This window comes from Thunnus thynnus, chromosome 15 (assembly GCF_963924715.1).
Source record: "Thunnus thynnus chromosome 15, fThuThy2.1, whole genome shotgun sequence".
Taxonomy (NCBI): Eukaryota; Metazoa; Chordata; class Actinopteri; order Scombriformes; family Scombridae; genus Thunnus; species Thunnus thynnus.
The window spans coordinates 14,265,618-14,280,752 of record NC_089531.1 but is presented as its reverse complement, the minus strand read 5'-3'; the positions used below and the strand labels follow the sequence as shown (position 1 = coordinate 14,280,752).

The 15,135-nt window shown below is 38.7% G+C and overlaps 1 protein-coding gene across 2 annotated transcripts in view; it reads left to right on the top strand.

Moving 5' to 3' along the window:
- The window catches only part of LOC137198837 (teashirt homolog 1-like), a 177,841-nt gene that overhangs the window by 52,030 nt on the left and 110,676 nt on the right, over positions 1-15,135 (top strand). Inside the window, exons 2-3 of one of the 2 annotated variants that reach the window (XM_067612804.1) lie at positions 5,899-6,115; positions 10,921-11,019. The gene's annotated coding sequence lies outside the window, so the exon portion shown is untranslated. The remainder of the gene's footprint in view (positions 1-5,898; positions 6,116-10,920; positions 11,020-15,135) is intronic. The other variant, XM_067612805.1, reaches the window with a different exon arrangement.

Here is a 15,135-nt window from a genome sequence, read left to right as displayed (position 1 = left end):
TTTATTAGATAAGCAGGGATGAGCTCTTTGACAAGGAGGGAAAATAATTGCAGATTAGTGGGTTTATAAAATATTATTTTTTTATTATTTTAGACTGACTCTTGAGCCCGCTTCATTTGCTGAAGAAGACCTAAGATGTGATTGTAAATAGAACGCGTAACACTTAATTTTTCCCAGAATAATGTCAAGAATGAACTTGCATGCCCAAATATTTTATTGATTGATTGATTAGGGCTGACCCAGACCCATTTTTCTTGTTAACTAGTAGTCATTAGTTCAAGCCATTAGTTGACTAGTCGTTGCAAATTTATGATATTAATTTAATTATTTAAATATATATTTTTGGGGGCATCAGAAAATGGTTTGAGTTCCAGGGCTGAGAGAGAATGTTATAAGTAACATTGTTAACACTGTGTTAGGTTACAGAGAAATACAAAACCGTAATAATGAGCCTTTAAGTATAAATTTTACAAGTGTACGCACAAAGTGAGCCAGCTGTTAACGGCCATGCTTACGTCAAAAGCGGTAAGTTTAATGATTCTGACTGTGTTGGAGCAACCAGCAAGGAGACTGAGTTATCTTTTTCAGTCCTGTGGGTCAGTTCGTTCAGTGAAATCCTCGTATCTCTCATAGGCTTTTTTGGGGTTGATATGACAAAAATATCATATCAAGATTTTTTCAGACAGGATCACGATCCAAGATCTTATCAAAATTCATTTTCATGTTGGTTTTTAAGACTAGTGTGCAAGTAACTGAACAACAGTACTGAAGATTCACAATTCAAAAAACTTTGTCTATCACATAATGATAGAAATTTGTCTTAGGTAAGGGGCTCACAAATAACAAAAACATACACTAATGAAAGACATAAAGACATAAAATTACATTAAAACACAAACAATTCCATAATGACATAATAACAGTACAACCAAACTAATTTCACAGCTGAAAAGCAAACAGTTGATATTGTGTAGAAGCATGAATGTGTCGTTTCAGATAACTAGTAGGATGTGCAGCATTTCAAAAAAGGCACCAACACAGTACACCTGAGCTGACATCACGCTAGCTTGCAGCATGACAGAAGTTAGTGCTACCAGTTAGCAGGCGAGCTAACAGCTAAATGGTGGCGCTTACTTTAAGCCTAGTTGTCAGTTTAACATAATGTACAGCATGTGAGCTTCCTAGCAGGACATTAAAACTGCTGTAGATGTCATCAGCAGATTACAGATGTGGTACCAGTTGCTCGCCATGATGGTGCTGTTACCCGTTAGCCACCTGCTAGCAGACGGTCCTCTGTCATGGAGCTGAACTGATATAGTGTGCACTGTAGCATGATACTATCAATCTCTCTGTCAAGGCAGATTGTGGAGACACTTTAATCATTAACAATCTAATATTGTCATATTGCACACCCCCTAAATGCTCATATTAGGCAGTTTCCCAGCAGGAAAGTGCCAGAGCTAACCGACTTCCTGAGGAAATGGTGCTTCTGTTATCAAAGCGTTATGCCATTGGTTGCCTAGGCTGGGTGTCGCCACTTTCTATATCTGTTGTTTCAAATTAAGCATTTCAGCGCTACACTTTCCAGCCATATAGTAGGTTTTGACCTAATTTTGACAGCTACTGAATAGTTAGAAGGCAGGGTTTCCGCTAGTGTATTGCGAGCCCAGTAGCCCACTGGGCCTCCACCCACCCAACTCCTTCATCCGCAAATGGATAGGACTCCCACAATGCTTTTCAGCAGCAACTCATTTTAGCTACCCCTGAAATCTATCACCCTCAGGTACAGGTAAGAAAAGGCAAGGCTGGTGATGGCGTTAAGGGACTCCTCCAACAGGGCGGGCAGGCCTCGGATAGGGTGACCCACGCAGCCCATGGTCCAGATCAAGCAAGAAGGAGAGGAAGGAACTTGTTGTCTCTGAGGTTGCCAGGATGAGGCAGGAGGTGTACAGAGTAAAGGCTATGGCACAGGGGCAGCAGGGGTGCTGGTCAACATGGGAGGGTGTCGGGACTCGAGCAATCAATTGGGCAGACTTCTGGAAACTGCCAAAGGCTCGACTTTCTCATCAGGGCAACCTATGACTACAGGGGAAATCTGTAGCACCACACTGTGGCCAGATATGGTGCTGTGGACCACGGCCAGATACGGTGCTGTGGACCACAGCCAGAAAATCAGCACTGCTGGTCAAACTGTCAGTGCTATGACACTGTGATGATTGGAGGCAGCCCATGAAAGGAAGGGGACAAAATATGTGGACCTGGTCACGGAGTGAATGGAAGGTGGATGGAGTGTGAGGCTCTACCCAGTGGAGGTGGGTGCTAGAGACCTTGTTGGAGACTCAATGACGCGTCTGCTCAAGGACCTGGGGCTATGGGGAGCCAGACTGCACAAGGCAACCAGCGAGGCAGAGGAGGCAAGCTTTTGGCTCTGGCTGAAAAGACGGGACAGGGCATGGGGAGCAAGCAACTCCTGAAGAAGGTTAACTGTGAGGGGTGTCAGGGAGATGTCCCTGTTCACTGCCCCGCCACCAGGAGATGTTCCAGGATAAGGGGCGAAACATCTATAGGCAGTGATCCCTGGCTGATGACCCTGCAGCGAACAAAGTGGGCACCACGGCAGGCCTAGAGCCTAGTAGGAAGAACACCTATCTGTACAGTTTAAATTGGTTTATTTTACGTTTACCATTTGAATATCAGCTTGAAACTTCTGCTGGGGAAACCTGTGAACAACACTCCAGACATTACTTTTGTAATCTTGTGTACTTCCCAGATCACCAAAGTCAAATGTGTTTACCTTAATAATTAAAAACAGCCTTTATTCCTTTAAATAGTTGGAGGGCAAAATGGCTAGTACACCCACAGTTAGCAAAAACAAAGAAAGACAAACATTTTGTCAAAGGTTGCCTTTGTCCAAGTGAAGTGTTAGTGGCTACAATGCTCAGTTCTACACATGGTATTCTCCAATGGAGGGAAATAATTTTCTTTGTACCCATCTCGGAATGCATTATTAATTGTGCTTTCATGTTTTTTCATGATGCTAATAAAGCAACAATGCTCTTCCAAATCACCTGAAAAATGAGTCCAAGGACAACGGGCACTGCATAGGAAAGGCGTGGCTGTCCACTTTGAGAAACGATGGGACTCAACAACCAAGATTAATGGAACTCAGATGGCTTTTAATTAGTGCAGCTGTGCTCATTAATTATCTACCCACAACACAAATATTTTTATATTTGGGGAAAGTGTTGATTTATTTGATTTTGTTTGCCAGTGGATCTAGATGAATGACTCTTCATTTTAAATTTTGCCAGCACTAAAAGGAATAGAGAGGAGAGGAAGTCTTCGCCAGTTAGCAAGTCTGTTTCAGGCATAATGTTATTGATGATGCTGTGTAATATGACAGCAATCATGAACATAAAGAACAATAGTCTTAAATGCTGCAAATGAATTGTAGGCTGAAATATACACTTGTTTTTGTGTGTAGCACAGGCTTAATACTGATTTGAAGTAGTACTGGTGCTTTTTGCTGTAACAGTGTGGCAATACCTGACCAGAGCCTCTGTAATTTCATTTCAGGCCTTTTATATAAAGAATCAGTATCTCATCTATCCTCTTTTTACTGTTATGTATTAAGTACAGTGAGTAAAAATGCAAACAAGTACCTTTTTGAAGTGCAGTTGATTTAGCATACAGTCTCGTGGAGATGCTTTCACTTTTTCTCCAAAACGTTACTTTTGTAGTTCAATATCTTAACATCCCAGGCACCGCTCCACTTGAGAGGAAGTGGCACAATTTTGGTTTTGTCATGAAATGACAAAGTCAGTGATACTATGTGGACATTTTTGTAACACACTATTTGAAGATTTACTTGAAAGAATGGAAGAAAACAAAATGCAGTCACAAGTGAGCTTTTTAGACAAATAAGTGCTGATGACAGACAAACCAGCAATTATACAAACCTGAGACTTTCATCATGTGATTAAGGTAGTAAGACCCTTTTCCCATGCCATGTGGAAAAGTGCAACATGAATTCTGACTAGTCTAATGTGGGTCTAAAGCGTTACTTCAAAGTATTTTATAAAAAGTAACACATACTTGTTCATTGTATTAAATAAGTGTTCAGTATTCATTATATTAATAAGGTACTGAGTTGTTCTACAAGGCAAATCAGTTAAGGTGAGAATTAAGAAAACATACATTTGTGAAAAGTATAAATGAATATTTGTGTTCTAAATTATTTTAGAATTAAGACAGTATTGAATATGTAGTCTTGTAAACAATATAGTGTTAAGTTGAGTTTTAAAGTTTATATTTGAACTTGGAAATAGCAGTTGACAAAACAGTCCCACTGCAAGGTTCATTTACCAGGTTTTCTGGAGTTTCCAATCATATCACCTGATTTCATCAGCGATTGGAGTTTGCCTAGTCGTCATGGAAATTGAAAGCGTGAGAATTTTTATTTGTTCTGATGCTCAAGATCAGCTACTAAATGGACCTTGAAGTGAGATTATTTTGTCAATCAGTATAGAATCATCTTAATAGCCCTAAATTAATTTAAACAAGAGTAGGTAAAGGATTATTGACTTTTTATGTTATATTCTTATAATAGCCATAACCGGACCATTTTAAGATCATGGTTGAAGGGCTGTTGAGACATTTTAGCCTTGACTGATCAGATAGTTCCTTGTCCTAAGGAGCAAAGTGACTACATTGCTCATAGATGTGTTTACACAATGTTTTCAAAGGAAATCAGTATGGTTACATGTTTATGATATCACTTTTCAACCATTTACAAGATTTTGTTTTGAAGTATTTGTAGATATAGTTGGTTTTCATTACCTTTTTTAATCTAATTCAAAACCTTTCAGCCAATAACTCATCATGTTGAACAAATATTCCATCTTTTCTCTCTGTCCTTTCTCTCTCTTTCTTATTCGCTCATTCCTCCCTTTGCCCTCCAGTTTCATTTTTTTTTTCCCATCAAGGCCGCAGTAAATTTCTTTGAAACATTCATCTGAAAACAAATGAGGAAAACGCAATGGCAAGAGCAGAAATTAAAATTTCATTATTTACTGCACTCAAGTTTGGGAATGCAATTAGTATCTGCACTGTGTGGCCCAGGGATATTTACTGCTTTGGCCTCTCCTTTCTTTATTGTGGTGTTTCTTTCATCCCGTCTTCCCAGACTGTGATGCTATCACTTGCTCATTACCTCTAGCAGTCTGAGACACAGTGGACAATTACACAATTTCCAAGGCTCCAACATGTGAACTTGAGGATGGACACAGAGATGATACATCATGCAATGATTGCATTTCAAGACACTGGCAGGAGAAATGCAATCATTTTCACTAGTAGTCGACTGATATGGGCTTTTCAATTGCCGGTGCTGAAATTTAGAGAGCAGGGTGGCTGATGGCCGATATATAACGCCGATATCGTGTTGTTGGGGTTTTTTTTTTTGGTTTCTTTTGTTTTGTTTTGTTTTGTTTTTTGCATCAGAAAAATCCAACAATTTAATAATAATAACAGATGAGACACAAAATTGCTGAGCTAAAATGAACATTTATTTAACACTAATGTTATTGTCTGCATTGTTTCTGTTTGCTTAAGTAGATCTGCACCCTGCCTACAGTGTACTTATTTTAGATTTTAAAAAATGTATCAACTAAATAAATTTCCACAGGTAATCAAAAAACTAAGTTTAAAAAAAATGTATGGATGAAAAATAAAGTTTTAGTGCACTTAACAACAGCATGTATTAGCAGATAGCAACATCTCCTTGTTTCTGAGAGATAACTTCAGGTTACTTTACTCATGCTACTCTGATAATCAGGGTTATGCAAGTACCCTAAAGCTTTTTTCTGTAATTTGTGTACTCTATATATTTTTTATCAGGGGACCCTCTCTGGACATCTATGTGGACACTTGAGAACGACCACCCAGGGGGACACCAAAGCAGTGCGTGAGGAAGTGGAAACGCGGCAAGCGAACCAGCATCCAAGCTAGGCTAAAGGCTAACCCCAGTTGACCAGCTCTTGACTGCTAACTTCACATGAAAACATGATTTCTGTGTGAAGTTGGTATGTTTAATGATCTGTAGGTGAACCTTCAGGTAAGTCTATAGGCAAAAATATTCTGTCATTCAGCAAGGACAGAGAGAGGGGTAGCACTAAATGCTTCCAAATGCAACTTTGATGTATTTGGTCATGAAAGGGGTTTTAACCCATTTTGTCATGTTGCCTATATGGCATTTTGCCTGTATTGACCACTGAAAATGGCTGTTCTCCACATGCAAAGTATATATTTTTTTACAGACAGAATGCACAAAAATATGGAGCCAAATAAGTTTTATTTTGGCTGCATTTGCTGTGCTAACCCATCGTCCTCAGTACAGAACATGGCAAAGCACCTAACCAAACCTAGAGATACTAACTTCATCCTCGTTGGTCTGCCATGGCTCTAGTATGAACTGATTGATGGTAGGTGAAGTATTAAAGATTAGAGATGCAGTCTATGTTTGAGCATTTTTCTCCACTTTTTTCTCTCTGTTCTAGGTAGTAATTTATAAATAAAACTACACAAACAATCTTAACTTTATAATAATGTTACTATAGAAATGATAACATTGCTTCAAATTTTATATTGACACAAATATTGGAAGATTATTATATATGTTGGTTGAAGGGTAGCTGGTGAAACATCCATCTTTGATGTTGGGACAGCTAACACTGATAAGGTTCAGAGTTGGTTACAGTATTTCTCTGAATCAGTTTAGCAACATTTCTTGTTACCTGGACACAGACAGACATGACCTGTATTACAGAAATACTTGTTTTGTCTATGCAAAAAAAATCAAAAACAAAATGAAACAAAAAAACTCCTGTTTAACTCCTGTTAGTGAAGTCAGTGCAAGTAATTCAATTATGCTTAGTCATTGGTCTTTGGTTTATAAAGTTTCTGTGTAAATTATGGGTGGTGGTGCGGTTTTAATGTGGAATTGTATACCCAACATGATTCAATAAGGGAAATACCTGTTTTTTATTATAAAACACCAGCAGCAAACAAAACAAAATGAAACCTTATTTACATACAACATTCCCAAAGCCACTGCTTTTCTCATATGTGCAATTAAGGACAAAGCTGCAAGTGTTAATTTGCTTGATGTGCACTTCTCACAAGCAGCAGTGCCAGCTAAAACAAAACACCACCAACAACAACAATAACAACTAGAGGTTTTCATATTAATTCTGGTTAACAAACACTTCCTTGAATAGGGACAATGTTGTTTTTCCTCTCACAGTTTTTTTTTTCCTCCATTCTTCATGTTCCTAGACATAATATGCATATGAACACTGGAGCCTGTCGGATATAGGAGATCAGAGGAATCGCAGTGGGGGATCAAAGGAAGCTATCTGATCTCATAAAATCATATTAAAATCCGTTGCCTCATTCCAAGACACCACGTATTGATCACAGAGGAGACAAGTAGGAGTGTTTTGTACTAAATAAAAACTGGAGGCTGACGAGAAGTGAATCAGGAAATCTGCGCATATTGGGGGTCATTAAAATTGCATGGCACTCTATGTATTCCACAAACAATTGGATGTTTAACTCGAGGGCAGGAAGGGGAAAACATCAGGAGCGTATGTTCATAATGGCTTCTTGTGTTCCTCCCACCACCCCAAAAATCTCCCATCCTCTCCGCCCCATTCACCCTTCATTGTATTTATTTCCGTTTGTTGATGGCGCCATTTTCAATAAGTGTGTAAGACAATAGGCAGGAAGAGTATCAGTAGAAATAACCCTCCTGTCAAGGTTGCAGGGTTTGCTGCTTCCGAGATGCTGTATTGCAACTAGGTATATAGTGATTTGATTATACTGTGCGGGCGGCGCCGTTGTTACCCAGTTTGACTAATAAGTACTTTTCAAACCTGCCTCTCTTCTTCCTATTCAGCAGGAGTACTTCGGTTTCTCTAAGAGTTAACCTTCACACACTATCATTACTGTCACTCTCCACTGAAACTTCACAGAGCAGCTCACTTTCTGCGAGTGTGTGTGTGCGTGCCTGCACGAGAGTCAAAACTCGCTGTTTGTCTTTAATTCCTCTCAATTACAGGTTCTCCTGATGTTGAAGCTGGCTGTTTCTGTGAACTGTTTCTAACATTTGTGTTATAAAAGTGAAAGCAGCCTTTTTAGATTTTTAAATTTCATTATTCAAATTTTTTATTTTAACTCTGAAAACTATGCTGATGGGTCCATCTACAGAAGCTCATGATGTGCAGACACCCTTTGTTCAAAGTCTCATTACTTTATTTGTATTCTTGTCAAGATCCTAAAGTTAACAAAAAATGAAAAAGTATGTCAGAATGAAGTTTGAGAAAAGGCGTATAACATGATGCACATGACATCTAAAATATTTCCATTGAATAAAGCAACAGTCATAAAACACTCCTTTTTTGTTGTGAATATTTAACTATGTGTGACCATCAATTACTGTAGCTTAAGCTAAGTGTTGTGTATGTCATTGTCATAACTGTATGGAAGAAATATAAAGTTGTACTTTTAAAGTAGTATTTCTTTTGTTAATTGTGTAGACCTACCTGAATGATGTTAGAGCAGCAGTGAAGAGTGGAGACAATATTGTATACAGTGCTGTCCAGCATCAAAACAAACTAATCAATCGGACGACGGTGAAAGGAGAGAGTTACAACAAAATCAATTCACTCTTGTCAATAGCATCTTAACAAGCTTTAATCCTAAATGAAAATATACTGCTTAGGAACTCGCAAATACGAGTCAAAGGCCAAGAGTATTAGCTCACCACTCAAAAAGATACGACAGATGCCCTCTGAAGAAAAAGTATATATGGCAACTTAATGTTTGCCATCATAACCCAGTTTACAAGACTAGAATAAAACAATAGTACAGTATACACTACAGTACAGCACAGTGCCCAGAGTTGAGTTGTCTTATACTTGCATGACTTCTCTAATACTGCTAGATGTAGACAAGCACACTTAACCTCATTATGTGAGTCTCTCAGGGCTCTGCACTACCTGAAAAGTTTGTATCACAATTTCGTCAGTGCATCATATTTTACAAAAAAGCAGGACACATAAATTCAGGTGTCCCAGCTCTTATACTGTAAGTTGTATTCCCTGAACATCTAGTAAAACAAAATGTGCATATGTAAACTGAAGCTCATATCTTGGCTTAACATGGTTTATGTGAATCCACAGGCTTGGCCCATTATGCTGTGGTATTACATGTAATCAGTTTCTAAAGTATGCTGTTAGTGGATGAAAAAGCTGTACCTGATTATCTCAAGTAAATCTGGGCAGCGCTCAAAAATCATTCAGCTCTTTATACAATCAATGCAGACAATGCAGCTTTCATAGTTACATCACCATGTTAAAATGATATGACTTGCCAATAACAACCTAAAAGAAGATTTTGATCACTGTCATGCATTGCCTCTCTTAAGCAATTTTCAAGTCGCTACATCTTAGTAGGCCTAGACTGAAAGCACTGGCTGTCTGGAAGGTATAGAAATAAATTAATCAATGTAAAACCCTGGTTTCTACTTTGGAAAATGGCACACATACAGTAGGTTGTCTTCACAATGCTCACATTTCATCCAAACTCTGCACTTTCTGTGACGTGCTGTATTTTTTTTTAAAACTAAAAATGCAAAACCAGTAAGAACATTGTTTTTTCGTATGAAAAAATAATCTGGGTAAGTGTTTCTCTTGCAATGAGTGTTTTCCTGGTGTTTTTTTTTCTTTCAAAACAGTTAAACCATTTTCTACTTTTTGGCTCAAGATACGGAGTCACAACGCTTGTCAGTGTCACACAGTGACAAGTGACCGAGACTGACTGAACTACAGTATCTTGCCTGACATTTTTTAATTGGATCCATCTATGGTGACGTGTCTGTGTGTGATTGCCCTCTAATACATGATAAGCCTTGTTAATGCTTATTATGTTGTTTGCATAAACTTTTATAATGCATAGTTTTCATAATGCAGTCGAAAAGGCCATTTAAAGAATCATTCAGGACTGAAACTTGACTGGGAGTTGACTGACAAATGATTCAAGTTGCAAAATATTAGGGGACTTTTTGGGGAAGAGATGAGTTGATAGACCTCTTTTGGTCATGTTGGGTCATGTTTCCATAACATGCAAAGATGCCTCAAGCCCAGACAGCTTTTGGTATTTGTTGTAACTGATTTTGACAGAATATCTTCTTGTTCATGCCCCATTTTCTTTAAACAACTTACATGTGAATGAATTGTTTCTGCTGTTTTCTTCTTTGTGCTTTCCTTAAGAAGCTGAAGTAGTTGACAAAATGAGCAACGTCTCTATTGATGGTATAACAGGAATGAGTGGCTGTGGGACTCCTGAAGTAAACTAGAAGCTCTTTTTATTTAGTAAATGACATTTAGGGAAAAGCTGATGTCACAGCAGTATGCGTTGTTCATGCATGCTGTCAGAAAATCCAGTAGTAAACTAGGAAACTGCAAAACCACCAAGGGTTGGACCAGATTTGAAGGGTGAAGTTGCAGACAATAAAAATCTTACTCAGTGGTACACACAGGTTTTAATAATCATCACATGTTGATAGCATTAGGTTTTATCATGTATAGTTTACAATATGTGACATACTTAATAACAGATGAGGTCTCCCAAAAAGTGTATTGGTTAGGATGGACTTTGCTTTAGTTTTGACAGTTACATTGTGATGTAAAATTAAGTTTGTATTTTCATAGCTCTCAAATTTTCTTTCTTTCTCTAATTCTTCTCGGTGCTTTAACCACCTCCTTTTTCCTCTTTCCCCTATTTCCACAGTATCAATCATTTCTCTCAATCCACTTATTCCATCTTTCTCTGTCTTTCATCCTCCGTCTCTTTCCACAGTATGTGTCATTATCCATCCAGTGTGACTTCACCCATCCTGCCCTCCGGTGACACAGCCTGCCCTTGTTAAGTGGCTCCAGTCCCTCTCCTCGTTTACAGGTGAAATCTATTCTCACACACAAGGCTCAAGGGCCCAACTGGACTGTAACAGAATTTCTCCAGCCCCGCTGGGCCCCGACCACAAAGCTGAGAATAAATGGCTGAGGTGCCAGGGCTGGACAGAAAAATCAATGCCTGTTTATACAGACATGACAGTCTCGGCGCCCAAGCAATTCTCCTGCTTGCTCCTCTAGACGCTGTGTTATACTTTTTTTTTTTTTTCCCCTTTCTCTCCCCCCTCTGTCGTCCTCTTTCCTCTGCTGAGGATAAAATGTGTGCCCTCTTGAGAGGATGGAACAGTAGGTGATGCGCTGTGGCCATTTTGTCCTCAATTTGTTCTCACCATGTGTTGAGGTATTGCATGGAGGTCAACTGAATGCTTTTGATAGACCGACTGTCACGCAAACTGTTTCGTGTATGCTGAAGAGATGAAATGCAGACAACCAGGGTCATGTGTTACAGTAGGATCCTGTTTTTCAACTGGTGGGTCGCAACCTAAAAGTGTTTAGCAGCTATGTGCTGACAGGGTCACAAAGACATGTTCCTATTAAAGCTATTCAGCCAGGTTTTCATTTTCTTTAGAGGACATAATAAACTAAACTGGTTCAGCTGCAGTTTTTGGGACCCTAATGACCCTCTGGCTTTATTACCATTACTCGCCCCACCTGAGAGAGTCCAGCTGATGTCAACTAATTTCCTTCCGTGTCCTCCAGAGTAACAAGAGAATAGATTCTTTCCCGCTTCCGACTAATATTCTAAAATGTGTTTCAAATATTTTCTGTTTAAGAATTGAAGACTGAACAGTAACATTAAGGAATCTTTGATCCTTGAATTTTAATTATCATAATCAATTGAGAAGTTGTTTGGTCTATAAAATATGTATAAAATATTAAAACATACCAACAGTCCGAAATCTAAAGATATTCAGTTGAAACCAGCACATATTAAATTTTAAGAGGATGGAACCATTGAATGCTCATCATCTCAGTTTAGCATTTTAGCATGCTAACTTAATTAGCACTAAACACAAAGAAGAGCTCAGCCTGCAGATATTTAGTCACAAACCAAAGTAATGGACAAACTGAAATTTTGACTTGTTGACAGTGTTAGATGAAGAGTTAAGGCATTGCCAGAGTGATCACAATTCACCCTGAGGGGAACATGAATGTGTGTCCCAAATTTCCCGGCAATCCATCCAAAACTTGAGTCAATTCACACAAAAAAGTGAACCTTATGGTGGTGCTGGAGGGTAAATCAGGGATTAACCAAAGTAAGCAGGTTTCTCCTCTGGGGATCATGAATGTTTGTTTGCCATATGCAGAGCCAGGCTGCAAGCACGTCTAAAAATGACTTGATCAGTTGTCATAATTGTTGCAGTTTAATTCTCTGTCAAACAACTAGTCTTAAACGATCACAAATGAACCGATTTGTCTGTAATTTAATAGTTTTGCAACTGAGTATTCAAAGATCTCTTTGTGTATTTCTTTCACTCTGCACAGAACTTATCTTTCACTAAACTTCTTTCATTTCTCAGTAATACTTGTTTTTGCCTTAGTTGATCTATTCAGTATTCTTTGCTTTGTTCTTTTCTTATTGATTTTTGTGGATGTCTTTGATTATATCTTTGCTCATCCCTTTGTGTGTACATGTGCATCTGTGTGTGAACTTAGTGTGGATTGCATGTGCTTTGTGCAGGCGATTGTGTTGCTCTCAAGGGGAGGTAGCACCGTACTTGTAACTCATTCTGATTTATGCCCCCTGTCTAAATAAAAACATAAATCACAGTACCTGCCACAGAAGTCACTCTCACAGTAGTCTAGCTCGTCCGGCTCTGTTCTGGGTTGCGCTGTTGCACCCCCATGACAGAAACACAATTGATTCCCTCATTGCATCAATTTGTCGCCTAATCTGGTGATATGTTGATAAATTTTACCGCTTTGTCAATTAATTTTCCTGAAAAATGGGCCTGGCAGTGGTGGACACATCAATACTAAGGCAGTGGAAATATCGGTGACAAAATTAAGTGATAAAATTAATTGCCCCCTATCCCGTCTTGTGAAAACATAACTAATGAGGGAGGCAATTATAGTTGCATGTGGTCTCCTTCGGGAAAGATGGAGGGGGTGTTTGAAAAAAGACTTCTATGGTAATTAGACAAGTGGGAGAAGAAGGATCTTGGGAAAATGGTCATCTGAAATAGAGGGTGACTTCAGAAATATAGCACAGTGGATAGATGTTTGTTTCAGCGCTCAGTCACAGTTGTAAAGGACAAACAAATGGGGAAAGCCTTTCAAACAAGACCATAAGTCAAATCAAATGATAGTAAGTTGCATTTATACAGCATGTGCTGTGCTACAGGATGAATTCCTCCTGTGATGAATGCCTGTAAACATACTAGCTGCTCATCGCTTACTGCTTGTGCACAATGAAGTACAGACAAAAATCATTGTCAGTGTTTCTTTCCTAATGATTTCTGTGGTGACTTTGATGCATGTAGTTTTTTTTGTCACTTAAGTCTTGTAGAGTTGTGACATAAATTAGAGATAGACACTGGTGTCATTGTTTTTGAGAAGGGAAGGGTTTGTTAGCAGGTTAGTTGAGCACCGTTATTCCCTGAAGCTTGAGAGATGTATTCAGTGAAAGCTCAGACGTTCACATCAAACCTTATTATTGTGCTTTATTTTAGCATCAGCAATGTGCCTGTTATCAGCAACAGAAGTTGCATTTCACTGAGCTAGTCATTTGTTTGACATGCAGTACGGGATGTCATACATTCCTTGAATCAGGAGAGAGACCAGTTCTTTGGTTCATATTTAAGCAGTTTGTTTTAGATTTGATGTAGTCCGTTGTCCCAATGGGAATGCAAATCACAGTCTCACAGGCTCTGTGGTCAGTGATCAAGGTGTTAAAATCATGCAGAGTATAAATAATGATGTTCCTGCAAACATCATAAGCCAAAGAATTTTGTACTCTGACAATGCCCATCTCCACATTATGACAACCTCTCCATATACTTAGTGCTAAGCGAGCAGGATGAACAGCACGGAATAAACGTTCACATTCTCTTTCCACTTGTGTTTTCCATTAATGTCTTACTTTAATATTAATTTGTTAATCGTGTAGTGCGTATATCTCTGCGGGAGTTTGCTGCAGTGCACAATAAACGTTAACCATTCTGATGCTATCATTTTAAGATCAACGCAGTAATCTTATCCCCAAGATATGTATTTGGGAGACAAGCAATACTTCATTACTGTAAGTATTTTAAACAGATGGATTGTAAATTCTGACAGCCTATATTGACAATTGATCCTTTCATTTGAAACCTGACCCTAATATGTCATACTTTGTATGGCAGTTCTGGTACATCACTTGTAGCAATTTTGGGAGGTTTTAAAGAAGGTATCATGGCACACTGGGGAATCATTAACACTGTAAGAAGAGAAAGCTCAATTTAAGACTCAATTTAAGTGCCCACAAACAACCCGGAAAGTGACTCTCAAGAGCAGAAACATCATTATTACATTCATTAGGAATAGGTTAAGGTATTGAAGAGGTTTTTGAATGCTCAAGATAGGCAACATGGGAGGCGCATTAACGTTTTATAATCGCTATTTCTGGGCTGCTGTTGTTTGCATCCTTTGTCCAGGGTAATGAGATCCCTCTATCAAACACATTCTCTGTGCGAAGGCACCATTTCTCAAAGGGGTGCTACTGAAGGGTTAGAGGCAGTGATATTCTAAACATTTGCACCGGCACTTAGACTACCTCACGTGTCAAAATATAACAGTTTGAATATTCTAACCTACAGATCTAAGAGTTTCTATCTGTAAAGAATAGAAAAAAATTGTGTGTGTGTGTGTGGCAGGGGTGGAGGATGGTGCTTTTTAGCTGCTAAATATGCATTAAAGGTGTGTTCATGCTTCAAAGGAGATTAAGTAAATGCCTTTCATGATTGATTAATAAAACCAGGAAGCTGTAATTTGACAATTTATTCAGTGCTTATAGAAAGTCTACCTTAGCTTGCAGTGTGCTGTGCTGCATGCGTAACATAAAATCTACAGTATTTATTGTACTTTGAAAGGCCAGTGGCAGACAGAGAACAGCAGATTCTTC